Raw genomic sequence first — 19095 nt, forward strand, 5'->3', positions numbered from 1 at the left:
CAAAAAGTTACTTTTGACAATGTTATATTAATGGATGCATGTTCAATGCGTTAAAATGTCATTCCCCAACAAACATTTTAATCATAGAATTATACAATAATCTAGCACAGAAGGCAGCTATTTGGCCCATCAAGTTTGTACTGGCTCTTTGAAAGAGCAATCCAGTTAGTCCCATTCCCCTGCTGTTTTGCCCATATTATTGCAATTTTTATTTTTCAAATATTTATTCAATTCCCTTCTGAAATGTTGCTGTTAACTTATTTGTTTTAAAATAGCAAACAGAATAGTCTAAAATGTATGTATTAAGGATTTATCTGGTGATATAATAAACACTAAGATCTGTGGGCAGCAGTCTCAACACCAAGTGTTCCCAGGTCAGGCAAGCAACAATGAGATTCAGAGTAAACCTCTGACTGCTGCTGTTTCCCAACAACTTGGTTTAACTTAAACTCAGAAGTGGATCTGTGTGGATTTTTCTAACTCCCAATGAATCTGCTCTCTACCTCTCATAGTTTCTTTCCTCTGTGGTGTCCATGGAATATAACTCATCCTGCGGAATGATCCCAAAATCTGCCAGTAGGTTTTACTCTGATGTTTGCTTCTCATGTCAGCGTAGTCAGGTGTTTTCACCCCAGAAAGTGATCTTAGCCAAATTCCAATCTTCAAGCTCAAATCATACCCACGTACTGGGTAACAATCAAAGACAGCAACCTGAATTTCCAACCCCACCTTGCTCCATCTCATCCTAATAGTCCTGTAACATTGAAGCTGGTTATAATACACCTATGGCAACCCTGGACTACATCAGCTGAGTCAGTATAGACCATTGTGGGACCTGAATGATCCGCCTGGTTTGTACTACAGCAGCGTGGTTACTCAGCATTCCTTTAGGATAGCCTCTTATACCATCCCCCTGAGATTGTCTAAACTAAGTTTAGACTGCCCAAACGGATTCCACTTCCAGCAACATTCTTTCATCCCATCAAAAGGCTTTGAACTCCGCTCCCAGAGCTGAAGGGACTGTTATGGTAACACATCCTGCCGCCTAGCCCTCACTTATTAAAGAAACATAGAAACATAGAACATAGGAGCAGAAGTAGGTCATTCAGCCCTTTGAGCATGCTCTGCTTTTTTAAAAACTGCTTTAAGTTTTTGCTGTTTGAAACAAAGGATAACTAACTGTACATGCTGCAACTGGATCACTATGTACAGGATCAAATCAAAACTCATTTAAATGTACAGAAGGATATTTCTTGACTCAAAAGAATCCAAGTACCAGCTAAAACTGAAATTTAATAGAGACAAAATAATATTACAAAATTATTAAATTTAAGCACATATGGTTACTGCTGCCCCTCCAAAAATAAACTCACAGGTGCTACACTTTAAATTACTAAGCACACTTTCTTTACTTTTGTAACAGAGCAATTAAGAGTCACAAGTAAACCATAAGACATAGGAGCAGAAGTAGGCCATTTGATCCATCGAGTTTGCTCTGCTATTCAATGAGATCATGGCTGATCTGATAATACTCAGTTCCACTTTCCTGCCTTTTCCCCATAACCCTTGATTCCCTTACTGATTAAAAATCTGTCTATCTCAGCGTCGAATATACTTAATGACCCAGCCTCTACAGCCCGCTGTGGTAAAGAATTCCACTGCTCTCTGAAAGAAGAAATTCCTCTTCATCTCTGTCTTAAATGGGCAACACCTTACTCTGAGATAATGCCTTCTGGTCCTAGATTCTCCCACAAGGGGATACAACCTCTCAGCATCTACCCTGTCAAGCTCCCTAAGAATCTTATATATTTCAATAAGGTCACCTCTCATTCTTCTAAACTCCAATGAGTACAGGCGTGACCTACTCAACCTCTCCTCATAAGAAACCCCTCCATACCCAGGATCAATCTAGTCACCTTCCCAGGACCGTCTCCAATGCCAGTATATCTTTCCTTAGATAAGGGGACCAAAACTGTTCACAGTATTCTAGGTGTGGTCTAACTAGTGCCTTGTATAGTTTTAGCAAGACTACCCTATTTTTATACTCCATTCTCTTTGAAATAAAGGCCAATATTCCATTTGCCTTCCCTATTACCTGCTAAACTTGTATGCTAGCTTTTTGTGATTCATGCACAAGGACCCCCAAATCCCTCTGTCCTGCAGCTTTCCTCAGTCTTTCTCTATTTAAATAATATTCAGCTTCTCTATTCTTCCTGCCAAAGTGCACAACCTCACATTTTCCCATATTAGATTCCGTCTACCAAGTTTTTGCCCACTCACTTAACCTGTCTATATCCCTCTGTAGACTCTTTGTGTCATCCTCACTGCTCGCCTTCCCAACTATTTTTGTCATCTGCAAACTTGGCGATAGTACATTCACTTCCCTCATTTAAGTCATTAATATGTATTGTAAATAATTGTGGCCCCAGCACTAACCCCTGTGGCACTCCACTAGTTACAGGTTGCCATCCTGAAAATGCCCCCCTTATCCCAACTCTCTGTCTTCTACTAGTTAGCCAGTCCTCTATCCATGCTAATATACTACCAATAACACCATGGGCTCTTATCTTATTAAGTAGCCTTATGTGTGGTACCTTATTAAATGCCATTTCAATTCTCAAATATATTACTTCTACTGGTTCCCCTTTATCTATCCTGCTTGTTGTCTCCTCAAAGAATTCTAATAAATTTTTCAGGCAAGATTTCCCCTTTATGAAGCCATGCTGACTCTACTTGATTATATTACTTATTTCTAAATGCTCTGCTATTAAACCCTTTATAATGGACTCTAACATTTTCCCAATGACGGATATTAAGCTAACTGGGCTATAGTAACCTGTTTTTATCTCCCTTCCTTTTTAAATAAGGGTGTTACTTTGGCAGTTTTCCAATTCACTGGTACTTTTCCAAATCTCAGGATCCTTGCAAGATTACTACCAGTGCATCCACTATCTCTGTAGCTGCTTCCCTTAATGTCCTAGGATGCAACCCATCAGGTCCAGGGGACTTATCAGCCTTTAGCCCCATTAGTTTCCCTAGTACTTTTTCTTTAGTGATTTATTTATTTCCTCCCCCATTTTGCCCCCTGATTATTTGACATTTTTGGAATGCCATTAGTGTCTTCCATCATGAAGACTGATGCAAAGTATTTATTCAACTCCCCTGCCATTTCCTGATTCCTCATTATTATTTCCCCAGTCTCACTCTTTAAGGGGCCTCTGTTCATTTTGGCCTCTCTCTTCCTTTTTATATATTTAAATATGCTCTTACTGTCCGTTTTTATATTACTTGCTGGTTTACCCTCAAAGTTTATTTTCTCCCTCTATTATTCTATTAAGTTAGTATGCAAATGAGGGAATTGTGGTCAAGTGATGTTAAATAATATCCACGAAAAATTTATAAGGGAGTGAGTCATACATAGAAATTTGTAATTTCCCCCTTCTCATGTCACTCCAAGTGACTGATTGCTTGTATGATGTTCGTACTGCATCGGTCAACTGCTGATATTCTATGAGCCAGTATTACTTGCTGGGCATCAGCAACAAAGGTGCCAAGAGCTGCTTCTGAAAACTGAAATGAATAAAGCCTTCTTAAAGACAGTAAGGAGCTGCAAAAGCTCAACTCCTTTTCACATTTTTTCCAGTGTCGATAAAATTCAAGTGAAGACAAAAAAAGGCCAATGAAATTAAACATCTAATAAGATACATCACAATGTATTTAGATTTAGATTTACAGGCTTGCAAGAAATATTCAAAGACCTATTACACTCTGGTATGAAACATGCAGAAATGACCAAATACATCCTAAAAAAATAGCTATTACATAGTGACATCAACACAAGCAAAAATTACATGTGGTGCAATTTTTAAATCAAAAAGTATTTATGTAGGCCACTCTGAATTGTACAATTTTGCTGCTGTTTCATATCTGCAATTGCTTTCGTGAATCAAAATAAACATAGAATCACGTTGGCGTATTGCACTCAATTACAACAATACCGGCTGGATTCAAGCTGCAACCGTACAGACTCAACCAGGCACCATCAGCACAAAAACAACCAGAATAAAGAGACTGTCAATCAAGGCATGCTCTCTATCACCCAGAAGCCATCCAATAGACTTTTCCAATAGATCTACTTTATTTGCAGTTCACTGTGCCAATAAAGAATGAACCAAACTCTTCACCGGCATCAATCAACTCCATCAAATGACCTGTGGTCTCTCATCATCATACATCATTCTCTGACGGTTGGTCCCAGCCTTATTAAAGTGCTGCTGTTCAGCCAGACTTGAGGAGAAGGATATTGAGTTACCTCCTGATTTCCCGCACTGCCTCCATTTACCCTCAGCTTGGCCTTCCTCTCAGAGCTGTGCTCCCAGGCAGGCTCAAACAGAATTTAAACAATACTTACCAATTGTGCACTATTATTTTGATGCATCTGACTCAAGAAAGAGTGTGAGGAGAAAGGGTTGTGTGAAAGGAATTGTTAGAATGATTGGATGAAGGAAATATTGTGGAGAAGACATTGATTTTAAACTGATTTGAAATGGTTGTTGATTGTGTTCAGGAGGGAGACAAAGAGATCAGTAATGGCCAGGACTCTATAGGAGCCCTTCCCTGTTCATCAGTTAGTGCCATGTGATCTTAAACACCTACATGAAGTAGCAGACAGGGCCTTAGTTTAATGTTTCATCCAAAGGTCAGCGGGCAGAAGCATGAGAGGGTGACAGAACTCTCAGCTGTGAATTGGAGAGCAAGTGAGAGCCCCGCATCACTGTTTTTAGAGAAGGCCCACCACATCTTGTTTCACTCAGGCATCTGACATGCCACTCATCATGGTTTCTTTGTTAACACAGGGGACGCAGTGGCTGAGGCCGGTATGACACCCTCCCGAATCCCAGGATGGGCGCCATGGGGAAGGGGGGTTCGATTGCAAGTGCAAGGGTGTGGCTTTCAACTGGCCCACCGCTGCCCTTCCTGGTGCTGGGTCACTCAATCAGGCACTGAATGCCTTTGAATGAGACACCCTTGCCCTTCCCCACCAAACCACCCCCACATTGGAAATCTGCTGGCAACCCCCATGTGGTTTTGCTTGTCATGATCCCTGCATGGCAAGCCCCCACCTGCCATTGGGTTAATACCAGTGGCGGCATTAATTGCCCACTTAAGAGTCTTAATTGGTGGTGGAGTGGGAAGGTTGACCATGGGTTTTCCCGCCAAAGGCTTAACCTGGGTGGAGGTGGGAAGATAGCTGGGACCCACCCACCACCCTCCCAGTTGATTAAATGACCCAGTCATCAAACTCGTGACAGGGCTGGGCACAAGATTCCATCCAACATCTCCAGCACTCCCACAATACTGCACTGGATTATCAGCCTACATTATGTGCTTGAGTCTCTGGAGTGGTGCTTGAACCACGACCTTCTGATTCCATCATAAGAGTGCTACTACTAAGCTAAGGTGAAATCACTTTGCACTAATTCTCCAAATCCAATCTGGCCAATTACCACCCCATCATACTCAAAATCATCAGCAAAATGAAGGTATTATGGACAGTGTTATCAAGCAACATTTACTCACTAATAATCTGTTCACTGATGTCTGTTTGGATTCTACCAGGACCACTCAGCTCCTGACCTCATTACAGCCCTGGTCCAAACATGGACAAAAGAGCTGAATTCCAGAGTGAAATGAGAGTAACAGCCTTTAATATCAAAGCAGCATTTGACCAAGTGTGGCATCATGGAGTCCCTGTAAAATTGAAGTTGATGGGAATCCAGGGGCAAACTCTTTACTGGTTGGAATCGTAACTAGCACAAAGGATGATGCTTATTATTGTTGGATGTCAATCTTCTCAGGACATTACTGCAATGATTCATCTAGGCCCAACCACCTTCGGATGCTTCACCTTTCCTCCATGGGTCAAAAGTGGGAAGGCATGCTGATGTTTGCACAGTGTCAGTTCTATTTGTAGCTCCTCAGATACTGAAGCAGTTTGCCATTGCCTGTAAGCAGAAAGGCCCGGACAACATTCAGACTTGGGCTGATGAGTGACAAGTGACAATCACACCACACAAATATCAGGTAATGACCATCCTCAACAAGAGAGTCTAAACACCACCTTGACATTCAATGGCATTACCATTACTTAATTCCCCACCATCAACATCCTAAGGGTTACCATTGACCAGAAATCTAACTGGATCAGCTTCATAATTTCTGTGGTTAAAGAACAAACCAGGTGCTGGGTATTCTGTAGTGAGTAATCACTTCCTGACTCCTGAAAGTCTTTCCACAATCTTCAAAGTACAAGTCAGGAATGCAATGGAATATTTCCCACTTACCTGGATGAGTGCACCAACAATACTCAAGAATCTCAACACCATGCAGGACAAAACAGGCAGCTTGATTGGCACCCCATTCACTACCTTAAACATTCACTCCTTCCACCACTGGCGCACAGTGGCAGCAGTGTGTACCATCTACAAGCTGTACTGCAGCAACTCATCATGCTTTCTTTGCCAGCATCTTCCAAACTGGTGACCTCCACCACCTAGAAGAATAAAGGCAGCAGGTACCTGGGAACACCACCGCCTGCAAGTTTCTGTCCAAGTGACACATCAGCCTGACTTGAAAATATATCATTGTTCCATCCTCATTGTTGGGCCAACCTCTCTCTTGAATAGCACTGAGGGTGTGCCTACACCACACAGACCATAACGGTTCAAGAAGGCAGTTCTCCATCAGTGTTCCCACTAAGCTGCGTGGTTGCCTAGCAGCCTGGAAGGTACCGCACAGGCCTTGTTCTGTGACAAATACTGTGCGTATATGGCTGCATAATATATTACTGTGTAGTTAGGTTGGAGTAGTTTCAATAACACCCGAAAACTGCCAGCTGCAAAGCTCTAACTTTATTGTAACATATTTACAGTTATACGCTTACATTAGCTTCTTTCCATGTTGCTTTGTCCTAGGCTGTCAGATCACATGAGGATATGTCATTTTCTTCTATGACATCACAAACTATTACAGTTAACCCTTTGTGGGACTTTACATACTCCAATATACTACATCTTCCCAAAGTCTCTGTTCAGACTTCAATGTTTTCTGACGTTGCTGGAAATCCAATGCTTCAGTCTCTTAGTCATTGTTATGATATGGCAGATGGTAAATGCCAGGCTGACCAAATCCCAAAGGGAAACTTGGTCAAGCTATCACAACAATTTTGCAATTTGCATTCATGAGACATTCAAGAGGGCATTGGAGGATTATTTAAATAGAAACAATAGAAACAGCAGGGTTACAGGGAAAAGGCAGGAGATTGGCACCAAGTTAAAATGCCCAGAGAGCTGGTGCAGACATGATGGGCTGAATGGCCTCACATGAATGGCACCATAACAATTCTGGGATTCTGTGATTTATTACGAGAAGATATGTACACCGAAGTCAGAAGTAAAGGGTTCATTAACACTTTTGGAGATTTTAAATATTAAACTAAAACATTTATTAACAAAAGAAAATAAAAGATAAACACACAAGAATACAGTTATACAGTTAAATTTGGTCTTATAACAATTCCTAAAAGATTTCTACTTAACTAGACTCCCAGCTGCACACATCTTTCAGGCAACAGTCCAAATAGATTCTTAATCTATAAAACATGCAGCAATATTACTACAAGCACCCACTGTTGCTAAAAGGAAGTTATTCCACAGCTTCTCTCTCCATCTCATTCAGCAATGGAACTCCAACGTTTTTAAACAAAATCTTGCACTCTGGACCAAGCTAGTACTTCTCTAGGGTGGCTAGAGGCTGCTTTTCCATAGGTGTATTTCACACAGTCCACCTCTCAAGATCTCACAGGGCCATTCCTCTTACAGCTTTCCACCTTTCTTTAAATATATTTCCTCCCTTTTGATCTGTAAATCCCATAGTTTCACCCTTGCTTTGGAAATTCCTTTTCCCAGAATATAACAATCTTTCATGTTGTCCTTATAATCAGCACTTTCGGGAAAAATAAACTTAATAACTTTGCCTTATTTAGCATGCCAATTGTAAAACATCTTATCATGTCCCTTTGAAAATCAAACAACCTCTCAACTTATCTACAAAATGCAAATTCCATTCACATTGTATCTGCTGAGACCTCATCTTAGCTTACCCATCTCCATTTCAAAATGTCTGTTTTTCACATTTAACCCCTTTGATGATTCAAACCTTGCAGTCTGACCTTCTTTAGTTTAATTAAATTAGTTGCACACACACTCAAAATAGCCCCCAGAAGCATGCTTTAAAGTATCTCACAGTAATATTAGGAAAAAATGATATTTCCTTTACATCATTCTGAGCATCTCAATGTTTTAAAGTATCGCAGGGAACGTAGCATCTTTTGCTGTCTTGGGTAAATGTTGTTTTCTTTTTCTCTCCATGTCCTCTTCTTGTTCACTCTGCTCTCTCCATCCTCTGTTTTTATGAGATCCTTACCTTCTCTTACACCAATAAGCATTGTGGAGTCTTCACTAGTCTACTGTGCCTTGTTCTCCTCTTGTTTTTAGGGAATAATGCATTCTCATTCTGCTGTTGGATCTCTGGACGCTGTTGAACAGAATTAAATAAAACAGATAGTCCGGAATCACATGCTTCAGTGTCTTTTTTCATTTCTGATGATTGTGACCTCTGTGGTCTCTGATTTTCACTCTATTGCTCAATGGCAATCAAAACTCTTCTATTTATTCTTACTGTTCCCTGTTCCATCTGGAAAATGTATGATCTTGGGTGTGGTGATTTCTTGACCATTTCTTCAAATCTCGATTAAGTTCTGACCTAAACCTGTTCTCCCTCACGAAAATCTGATGATGCTCTTGCTCTGTGACATCTATCATAGTGTTTCATCTTTTTACTTTGGTAAGATTCCTCTCTTTCTTGTACTTTCTCTAAGTCTGTGTCTTTGACCTGTGGCATCAATGTATGTGGGTGGATAGGAATCTGTGTCTGCAACCTTCTTCCTATGAGTAATTCGCATGGGGCCAAACCATTCTGCAAGAGTGAGGATCTCTAACTCAAGAGCGCTAGTTGAAAATCCTCATTCTTTTTCAGCAATGCCTTTACAGTTCTGACATCGCTGTCCGCTTCTCCATTAGCCTGAGGAAACCTCAGTGAATTTGTTGTGTAAACAAATCCAAATAATTTAGTAAACTCTTGAAACTTTATGCTCATGAATTGTGGACCATTATCTGATATCACAATATCAGGAATCCATGGACTGTGAAAATTTATTTCAATGATGTTATCACTGCTTCTGATGTGTGACCATGTAACTGTTTCATTTCAATCCTCCTTGAGTAGTAATCTACTATTATGAACATATTCTCTTTATGCTCAAATAAATCAATTCCTAGGTATTCCCATGGCCTTGTAGAACAAGAAGATGACATTAATGGTTCTTTTAATTCCTGTCTGTGAATTGTATATGTGATACATCGGGATATTATTTCTTCCAACGACCTCGAGAGACCCGGCCGCCAAACCTAATAACGTTTCTAGCTCTGCATTTGGTAATATCTAAATGACCTTGATGTAGGTGTTGTAAGATCTCAAGTTTCAATGCTCTTGGGATGACTATTTTGTCATTGTATACCAGTAAATCTTCGATCACCATCAGATGTGCTCTCTGCTATTATTGTAGATAACTCCAGATCATAGGGTGCTAATAACTCTGATGACAGTAACAAATGTGAAGTGTGTCCTGTGACCCTTCTACCAGGATCTCTGCACTCCAGTAGTTCCCACTTAATTCTTTAATCTCTCCTGTGAAGGGTATTTTGATGTCTTGTGAATTTTCAACTTCATGCACTGTTTCTTATTAAAACTTTGTTTCATTTTGAGTCTTCTGCCTATTTTTTCTACAGCAATATACTGCCTAAAAATGCCCCGTCATTTTGCACCAATGGCATTGTGTGTCTTTGGTGGGACAATTCCTGTGCCAGCAACTGCGAGTCTGGGCTACCACCATTAATTGCTTGTCATGCTACATGTCTCCTTCTCTCTATTTAACTTTTTTTAATGTCTGACAAATTCAACTGATTTGTTACTTTGGAATTCAGGCACTCTCTCTCTCCCCACTACTGAACGGCTTTGCTTCCTGATCTCGCTTGTTTACTTAATTGAATCGCCTTCACCAGCATCAAATCATCTCAGGACTGCAAATGATCTGATAATGCATCCTTCGCTACTCCAACAATTATTCTCTCGCAAATTTGCTCCTCTTTTGGATTATTGTACTCAGTATTCTGCTGATCGGTACAAATCATCAATAAATGTACGTGTTGATGCTTTCCCCGTGTCTCTGGGTACCTTTATTAAACTTTGTGTGCTCCACGATGGTGTTCTGGTGGAGAATGAAATGTGTTTCCAATGCATTAATGACTTTGGCATATGTGGCTTTACTCTCATCGATCCCCAGAGTAACTCAAATGTTATCCACACAGTCACCATTGTGTACAAAAAGGTACTGACCCACTTTGCCGTGAGACACAATACGGTGCGAAATCGAGTGGATCTGTTGTACCACTTTGGTCTGGCGGCAGCCTGATTTAACTCTGCAGCTTTCTTAAAACTCTCCGGTAGAGGTAGAGATTTTTCTATCGTCATCTTTTTACTGCTTACTCCATACATGATTGTGTTCTTGGGCTGAAGTAGTTTCAATAACTCATGAAGACTGCCCGCTGCACTCTTAACTTTATTGTAACACATTATAGATATGAGAGTAGTCCCCTGTAGTAAAAAGGTGTTCAGCATCACAAGGGTTAATGTGGGACTGAAGAACAGTGCCATCCAGAATATGATGTAAAGAGTCACATGACAGTAGGCAAGAGGCAAAGTTGTATGGGGAGATTTGAGTAGATGTCAGCATGAGGTTACTCCTACTTTGGGCTATACTTTTTACATACGTACATAGTTAGCAAAAAACACTACAATTCAACCTTACAAGCATCTGAAGCTCTTTGTGAGACCTACTGAACAAACCCTTACAACACGCTGGCAGCTAATGAATGAGCCCAGAATCGAAGAAGCTGGTGAAGGACCTGAAATCAGAAAAACTAAAGGAACTGCATTCTGACCTGCCGGAAGTGCACCTGAGCCAAAGACACAGCTGGAGATTGCCTAAGTAGAAGCCCCGTTGCAGGCATGGAGGCGGAAGAGCAGAAGAAAAATCCACTGTGCAGCTAAAAGACTCCACCAGAGCACATGGAGACCTATTGTCAACCCCCATCGATTGCAGAGTCAAAGGACCTAGCAAGGCTGAGAAAAAATTCAGCTCTAAGGCTGAACTAACCTTTAGCATCTTCAGGCTATGAATCAGTCAGAGCAGTCCATTTCATTAATCATTGCGGCCAGCCTGGATTCAGAGTCAGTTCCATAACGTGTGGTGGCTGAGCCCCATTAGGGAAAAAAAGGGTTTAAAAGCTCAGTCAAAGCTGGGAACCACCTTTTAATTGCCCCTATATACTCCGAAAGCTCCGATTAGAAAATTTGCTGCAGGAAATCGATCCCTTTGAAGTTGCAATGCAATCTTTAAAAGTGAAACAGCATTTAAAGCTGTACTCCCCTGAGCTGAAAAGCAACAATGGGTAATAAATTAACTCCACCAGATCAATTTTGGGCTGATACAAGGGCCAGATCAGGGACTTTGGTGAAAAAGATTTTCAAGATACATGATAGCTTTAAAATTAGATAAGAAGACACAGGCTGAACAAATGAATACACTACTGTACTCAGTAAGTCTGACAGCCGATGACATAATTGCAACAGAAGGAATAAATGAATCTTCAGATAAGTTGGAAGAGGTTCTGAAATCCTTCATAACTACTTTAATTTAAGAAGTAATACAATTTTAGAGTGCGCAAAGTTCAACAAGTGAGTCCAGCAGCCTGGAGAATCTATTGACTCTTTCGTAAACAAATTATACAAATTGGCTGAAGGCTGTGACTATAGGTGACTTTAAGTCAGAGCTCATACAAGACAGAACGGTACAATGGCTGATGATGACCTTTTGGACATACTGCAGGCAAAAGAAGATCTGACTCTAGAAAAGGCAATCCAAATAGCCAGGCAGTCTGAAATTTGCCAACAACACCAGGTTTATGAGGTGAGGTTAAGCCATGGTATAGGACAATCCCTACTGTCCAGCTCATAAAGCAACAAAAGGACAGGGAGGCACAGGGCCAAGGAAGATAATACCCAGACAGACCACACGATAGTGTGGGGGGGGTGGTGGCAGTGGGGTTGGGGGGGGGTGGGTGTCGAGGACAGCATGGTGGAGCCAAAAGACCTCACAGATGAAAGAATCTAGCAATCTCTCCCACAGTGTTTCAACTGCACCTGCCTGGGACACTTTGGAATGCTGTGCAGGTCAAAGAGATCAAGATGTGCTTAGGATCCCAAAACTGTCCATGAGATGGAGATACCACACCAGGAAGAAGTCCAACCATGTTTCTTAGGTAAGATCAAAGATCCTTGGTTCTCCTTTTGGAATGCTGACATCTGTGTAAATGGTCACCTCGCCAATTTCAAATTAGACATGGGTGCCAGTGTTATGGCCCTCTTGGATAAGGAACCATGGCTGGTGAAGCAATGCTGCCTACCACACAGCTGTACAAAACAGGCGGCATTAAGCTCCCAGTTAAAGGCCATACTCCAAAACAAAAACAAACAAATAAGGGAGACCACTCCGCAATCAAGAGCTTCCCCCCTTCAGCAGGAAAGCCTGTGTCGACCTTAACCTTCTCAGAAAATTGACGAGGTTAACCAGCAAAGGTCTGGTTCCAATTTTAAGAAAGAGTTTCCAAAACTTTTCACTGGTTAGGGTGGATGAAGACTGCATGCAGTATTACATAGAGAGAGAATGCCAAGCCCGTGTGCCTGTTCACAGCACGGAAAATACGGCACCCGCTTATGAAGCAAGCTCAGCAATAACTGGGCGAGGTGACCACTTAGCTGATGGAATGATATTCTGGGATAGTCCCAGTTCCGAAGCCAAATGGGTCATTTTGCCATCTGTGTCGACCTGACACAACTCAACATGGCAATGGCGAAGGAAACCCACCTGATGTCCTCGGTGGACTACAGGCTGACCAGGCTTTCCAAAAGCATGGCGGTTTTTGAAGCTCGATGCTAACAGCAGCTTCGGGCAACTTCAACTTGATGAGAAATCCAGCTTGCTGACTACATTCATCACCCCATTTGGAAGATTCTGTTTTACAACCACTTGCCCTTCAGCACTATTTCAGCAGCTGAGATTTTTCAACGCACAATGTCAGCCATCTTACTGGGCCTGGAGGGTGTCATCTGCCATATGGATGATGTTTTGGTCCATGGTACGACTGTTGCAGAACATGACAGGAGCCTCCCAGCTGTCTTAGAATGTGCAGGAAGCAGGGCTGACACTGAATGAGAAATGTGAGATCTCTAAGACCTCGATTCACTTCTTAAAACATAACGGTGAGCAACAAAGACCTCATGGCGGACCCTCACAAAACAAAAGCAATCAGCGAGTTCCCAATCCCCATCATCTATTCCAGACCTCCATAGATTCCTGGGCATGGCAAACCAGTGGGCAAAATTTCTGCCCATCCTGGTGCAGGTCAGAGAGTCCCTGCAGTACCTTCTCAGAAAGGGCCAGGCGTGGTGCTGGGAAAGAGCAAGCATTTGGTCACGTCAAAGACATGCGGCGCTCATCCAATATCCTGGCTCACTACAACCTATTCCTTGTCCGGTACAACAGAGGCGGATTCCTCCTCCACAGGCCTAGGAACAGTCTTATTCCAGGAACAACTGGATGGATGTCACCGACCAGTGTATTACACATCTAGAGGGTTGTTAGACACAGAAATACGATACACTGTTATTTAAAAGGAAGCTCTCGCAGTCACATGGGCTTGTGAGAAGTTCCAATGACAACCTTAAACAAAAACAGAATTACCTGGAAAAACTCAGCAGGTCTGGCAGCATCGGCGGAGAAGAAAAGAGTTGACGTTTCGAGTCCTCATGACCCTTCGACAGAACTTGAGTTCGAGTCCAGGAAAGAGCTGAAATATAAGCTGGTTTAAGGTGTGTGTGTGGGGGGCGGAGAGATAGAGAGACAGAGAGGTGGAGGGGGTTGGTGTGGTTGTAGCGACAAACAAGCAGTGATAGAAGCAGATCATCAAAAGATGTCAACAACAATAGTACAATAGAACACATAGGTGTTAAAGATAAAGTTGGTGATATTATCTAAACGAATGTGCTAATTAAGAATGGATGGTAGGGCACTCAAGGTATAGCTCTAGTGGGTTTTTTTTTTTTATTTTATATAATGGAAATAGGTGGGAAAAGGAAAATCTTTATAATTTATTGGGAAAAAAAAAAAAAGAGAAGGGGGAAACAGAAAGGGGGTGGGGATGGGGGAGGGGACTCACGACCTAAAGTTGTTGAATTCAATATTCAGTCCGGAAGGCTGTAAAGTCCCTAGTCGGAAGATGAGGTGTTGTTCCTCCAGTTTGCGTTGGGCTTCACTGGAACAATGCAGCAAGCCAAGGACAGACATGTGGGCAAGAGAGCAGGGTGGAGTGTTAAAATGGCAAGCGACAGGGAGGTTTGGGTCATTCTTGCGGACAGACCGCAGGTGTTCTGCAAAGCGGTCGCCCAGTTTACGTTTGGTCTCTCCAATGTAGAGGAGACCACATTGGGAGCAACGAATGCAGTAGACTAAGTTGGGGGAAATGCAAGTGAAATGCTGCTTCACTTGAAAGGAGTGTTTGGGTCCTTGGACGGTGAGGAGAGAGGAAGTGAAGGGGCAGGTGTTGCATCTTTTGCGTGGGCAAGGGGTTGTGCCATAGGAGGGGGTTGAGGAGTAGGGGGTGATGGAGGAGTGGACCAGGGTGTCCCGGAGGGAGCGATCCCTACGGAATGCCGATAAGGGGGGTGAAGGGAAGATGTGTTTGGTAGTGGCATCATGCTGGAGTTGGCGGAAATGGCGGAGGATGATCCTTTGAATGCGGAGGCTGGTGGGGTGATAAGTGAGGACAAGGGGGACCCTATCATGTTTCTGGGAGGGAGGAGAAGGAGTGAGGGCGGATGCGCGGGAGATGGGCCGGACACGGTTGAGGGCCCTGTCAACGACCGTGGGTGGAAAACCTCGGTTAAGGAAGAAGGAGGACATGTCAGAGGAACTGTTTTTGAATGTAGCATCATCGGAACAGATGCGACGGAGGCGAAGGAACTGAGAGAATGGGATGGAGTCCTTACAGGAAGTGGGGTGTGAGGAGCTGTAGTCGAGATAGCTGTGGGTGTCGGTGGGTTTGTAATGGATATTGGTGGACAGTCTATCACCAGAGATTGAGACAGAGAGGTCAAGGAAGGGAAGGGAAGTGTCAGAGATGGACCACGTGAAAATGATGGAGGGGTGGAGATTGGAAGCAAAATTAATAAATTTTTCCAAGTCCTGACGAGAGCATGAAGCAGCACCGAAATAATCATCGATGTACCGGAGAAAGAGTTGTGGAAGGGGGCCGGAGTAGGACTGCAACAAGGAATGTTCCACATACCCCATAAAGAGACAGGCATAGCTGGGGCCCATGCGGGTACCCATAGCCACACCTTTTATTTGGAGGAAGTGAGAGGAGTTGAAGGAGAAATTGTTCAGCGTGAGAACAAGTTCAGCCAGACGGAGGAGAGTAGTGGTGGATGGGGATTGTTCGGGCCTCTGTTCGAGGAAGAAGCTAAGGGCCCTCAGACCATCCTGGTGGGGGATGGAGGTGTAGAGGGATTGGACGTCCATGGTGAAGAGGAAGCGGTAGGGGCCAGGGAACTGGAAATTGTTGATGTGACGTAAGGTGTCAGAGGAATCACGGATGTAGGTGGGAAGGGACTGGACAAGGGGAGAGAGAAGGGAGTCAAGATAACGAGAAATGAGTTCTGTGGGGCAGGAGCAAGCTGAGACGATTGGTCTACCGGGGCAGTTCTGTTTGTGGATTTTGGGTAGGAGATAGAAGCGGGCCGTCCGAGGTTGGGCAACTATCAGGTTGGAAGCTGTGGGAGGGAGATCCCCAGAGGAGATGAGGTCAGTGACAGTCCTGGAAACAATGGCTTGATGTTCAGTGGTGGGGTCATGGTCCAGGGAGAGGTAGGAGGAAGTGTCTGCGAGTTGACGCTCAGCCTCCGCGTGGTAGAGGTCAGTGCGCCAGACAACAACAGCACCACCCTTGTCAGCGGGTTTGATGACAATGTCAGGGTTGGACCTGAGAGAATGGAGTGCAGTAAGTTCAGAGAGAGACAGGTTAGAATGGGTGAGAGGAGCAGAGAAATTGAGACGACTAATGTCGCGCCGACAGTTCTCAATGAAAAGATCGAGAGAAGGTAAGAATCCAGAGGGAGGGGTCCAGGTGGAGGGAGAATATTGAAGATGGGTAAAAGGATCCGTTGAACTGGGAGAGGACTCCTGCCCAAAGAAGTGAGCCCGGAGACGAAGACGGCGGAAGAAGAGTTCAGTATCATGCCGAGCCCGAAATTCATTGAGGTGAGGGCGTAAGGGTATGAAACTAAGTCCTTTGCTGAGCACTGAACGTTCAGCATCGGAGAGGGGAAGGTCAGGGGGTATAGTGAATACACGGCTGGGGTTGGGATTGGAAGATGGGGTGGGGACGGAGGGACAGGCAGGGGTGGAGGGTCCTAGATGGGTGTTGGTGTCGATGAGTTGTTGGAGCTTGCGTTCCTTAGCACTTGAGAGAAAGAGAAAAAGTTTCTTGTTGAGGCGTCGGATGAGCCGAAGGATAAAATGAAACTGGGGGCACGCGCAGCTTTGAAAAAGGGTACGGCGGTGCTGCTGGAGGGAGAGGTCGAGTGTGTTCATATGGCGGCGCATGGCACTGAGAGTGGATTTCAGAATGTGACGGGAACAGCAGTCCGAGAAACGTTTTATGTCCCGGAGATACCTATAATCCTGGGTGGGTTCGAAACATGAGGGGTGGAATTTCAGTTGAAATCCATGTGGGGTAAGTCGGAGACGGAGACAGTCACTGAGAAAGGAGATATGGCTGTGAAAGCGGGTTTTAGTAAACACCTTGTCAAACACTAGGAGAGAAATGGAAAGCAATGAAGGTGAACAAGGCAACAGAGAAATCCGGAAATCTTGTCGCAGAGAGGAACAGAACTTCTTCAAGGAGGTAGGCATTTCTTGAAGAGCAGTGGCAGTCAATTAAACACAGAGATAAAAACAAAAAAACTGCGGATGCTGGAAATCCAAAACAAAAACAGAATTACCTGGAAAAACTCAGCAGGTCTGGCAGCATCGGCGGAGAAGAAAAGAGTTGACGTTTCGAGTCCTCATGACCCTTCGACAGAACTTGAGTTCGAGTCCAGGAAAGAGCTGAAATATAAGCTGGTTTAAGGTGTGTGTGTGGGGGGCGGAGAGATAGAGAGACAGAGAGGTGGAGGGGGTTGGTGTGGTTGTAGCGACAAACAAGCAGTGATAGAAGCAGATCATCAAAAGATGTCAACAACAATAGTACAATAGAACACATAGGTGTTAAAGATAAAGTTGGTGATATTATCTAAACGAATGTGCTAATTAAGAATGGATGGTAGGGCACTCAAGGTATAGCTCTAGTGGGTTTTTTTTTATTTTATATAATGGAAATAGGTGGGAAAAGGAAAATCTTTATAATTTATTGGGAAAAAAAAAAAAGAGAAGGGGGAAACAGAAAGGGGGTGGGGATGGGGGAGGGGACTCACGACCTAAAGTTGTTGAATTCAATATTCAGTCCGGAAGGCTGTAAAGTCCCTAGTCGGAAGATGAGGTGTTGTTCCTCCAGTTTGCGTTGGGCTTCACTGGAACAATGCAGCAAGCCAAGGACAGACATGTGGGCAAGAGAGCAGGGTGGAGTGTTAAAATGGCAAGCGACAGGGAGGTTTGGGTCATTCTTGCGGACAGACCGCAGGTGTTCTGCAAAGCGGTCGCCCAGTTTACGTTTGGTCTCTCCAATGTAGAGGAGACCACATTGGGAGCAACGAATGCAGTAGACTAAGTTGGGGGAAATTCACACCCCACTTCCTGTAAGGACTCCATCCCATTCTCTCAGTTCCTTCGCCTCCGTCGCATCTGTTCCGATGATGCTACATTCAAAAACAGTTCCTCTGACATGTCCTCCTTCTTCCTTAACCGAGGTTTTCCACCCACGGTCGTTGACAGGGCCCTCAACCGTGTCCGGCCCATCTCCCGCGCATCCGCCCTCACTCCTTCTCCTCCCTCCCAGAAACATGATAGGGTCCCCCTTGTCCTCACTTATCACCCCACCAGCCTCCGCATTCAAAGGATCATCCTCCGCCATTTCCGCCAACTCCAGCATGATGCCACTACCAAACACATCTTCCCTTCACCCCCCTTATCGGCATTCCGTAGGGATCGCTCCCTCCGGGACACCCTGGTCCACTCCTCCATCACCCCCTACTCCTCAACCCCCTCCTATGGCACAACCCCTTGCCCACGCAAAAGATGCAACACCTGCCCCTTCACTTCCTCTCTCCTCACCGTCCAAGGACCCAAACACTCCTTTCAAGTGAAGCAGCATTTCACTTGCATTTCCCCCAACTTAGTCTACTGCATTCGTTGCTCCCAATGTGGTCTCCTCTACATTGGAGAGACCAAACGTAAACTGGGCGACCGCTTTGCAGAACACCTGCGGTCTGTCCGCAAGAATGACCCAAACCTCCCTGTCGCTTGCCATTTTAACACTCCACCCTGCTCTCTTGCCCACATGTCTGTCCTTGGCTTGCTGCATTGTTCCAGTGAAGCCCAACGCAAACTGGAGGAACAACACCTCATCTTCCGACTAGGGACTTTACAGCCTTCCGGACTGAATATTGAATTCAACAACTTTAGGTCGTGAGTCCCCTCCCCCATCCCCACCCCCTTTCTGTTTCCCCCTTCTCTTTTTTTTTCCCAATAAATTATAAAGATTTTCCTTTTCCCACCTATTTCCATTATATAAAATAAAAAAAAAAACCCACTAGAGCTATACCTTGAGTGCCCTACCATCCATTCTTAATTAGCACATTCGT

General features: G+C 43.9%; 1 protein-coding gene across 1 annotated transcript in view; it reads right to left on the bottom strand.

Moving 5' to 3' along the window:
• Positions 1 to 19095, bottom strand: part of LOC121285481 (phosphatidylinositol 4-phosphate 3-kinase C2 domain-containing subunit beta-like) — a 247697-nt gene that overhangs the window by 155715 nt on the left and 72887 nt on the right. The gene's annotated exons all lie outside the window — the stretch shown is intronic.

Source organism: Carcharodon carcharias, chromosome 13 (assembly GCF_017639515.1).
Source record: "Carcharodon carcharias isolate sCarCar2 chromosome 13, sCarCar2.pri, whole genome shotgun sequence".
Lineage (NCBI taxonomy): Eukaryota > Metazoa > Chordata > Chondrichthyes > Lamniformes > Lamnidae > Carcharodon > Carcharodon carcharias.